The sequence below is a fragment of the Octodon degus genome, unplaced genomic scaffold, assembly GCF_000260255.1.
Source record: "Octodon degus isolate 3935 unplaced genomic scaffold, OctDeg1.0 scaffold00036, whole genome shotgun sequence".
NCBI lineage: Eukaryota > Metazoa > Chordata > Mammalia > Rodentia > Octodontidae > Octodon > Octodon degus.
The window spans coordinates 1,796,592-1,797,857 of record NW_004524612.1 but is presented as its reverse complement, the minus strand read 5'-3'; positions in this window follow the sequence as shown (position 1 = coordinate 1,797,857).

Genomic DNA, 1,266 nt, shown 5'->3' with positions numbered 1-1,266 from the left:
AAGACCTTGGGTTCTGTCCTTAGCCTGTGTGTCCAGGTGTCCCATATGGGGCACACATGCACACAAGCTAACAAGCTAATTTCTAAGGATTTAGTTTTTATAATAGAAGAGCCGCAGCAAAACAAACAAACACAAAATGCCTCTTTCTGTGGTAGAACTGGCAAGGATTTATTTGGTTAGGGAAAAAAAAAAAAAAAAAAAAAAAGGATTTATTTGGTTAGATTAGCAGTTTATGGTCAGTTTATGTTGACAATGACGATTCTTTCCCTGAGCAGAAAGAGTTATGTTTTTGCTTTTTGGGTACATGCTGGAGGCTGCACTTGAGCTTATATCTTGAAGACGGTTCTCTTAGGTACTTAACATGTGAATTCATGAGAAGAGAAAAGAAATTCTATACCAAATTGGTGGGTGAAGAATATACCTGTTCTGAGTTGGTGAGATAGCTCAGTGGACTAAGCCCCTGCTTAGGCAAGTCCAGGGACCAGGGTTCCCATTCCTGGTACCAAATGCTGTGCCAGCCCCACCCTCGGGCGCACTGAGCAGGCAACCAAGACCAGGTGTGGGGGCACACGCCTAGAATCCTCGCGCTGGGGAGGCTGAAAACAGGAGGATCACTGTGAGTCTGAGCTGCATAGTGAGATCCTGTACCAGATACATAAAATTAAAAAAAAAGAAAAATCACCTATTGTGTCATGAAAACATGGGAATCAGCTTGGTTCTCGACTGGCTGAAATACTCATAAAGCAAACTTCATTAATTTATGTCTAAGCAATGGAATCCATATTCTCAGGCTGTTCCTCCTAGAAATAGTAGGAGTTCAGATTTATTTGTACAAAACATTAATTCTGCTTTTGGGAAGTAAATCTGATTTATAGCTCAAATGTTATCTTAAACATTTGCTGAAGAGCGTTGCTTTTTCTTTCTCAAAGGCTGCAGTGGTTACTTCGGATTCCCACCTCCACCCCCCAAATCTGTTAAAATATAAATTGTATGAATGCCAGTATGCATTTGTCAAATACTGTGTTGGAACATTTAATGCTGGCAAAATTTCTACAAATTTGAAAGAACAAGCAGGGATTTTGATTATTTGCTTGGATTCTTTTTAGGACAGATTAGCATATCTTAATATGAAACAAGTACAACAAAGTAACTCCTTCCAGTTGATGAAGACAGAGGCTAGATGGTAGAGAAGAATCGAGATTAGGCCATATATGGTCAAGAGTTATTTTCAGACCTAAGTCAACACTGCTTTTGGCAGACCCATAT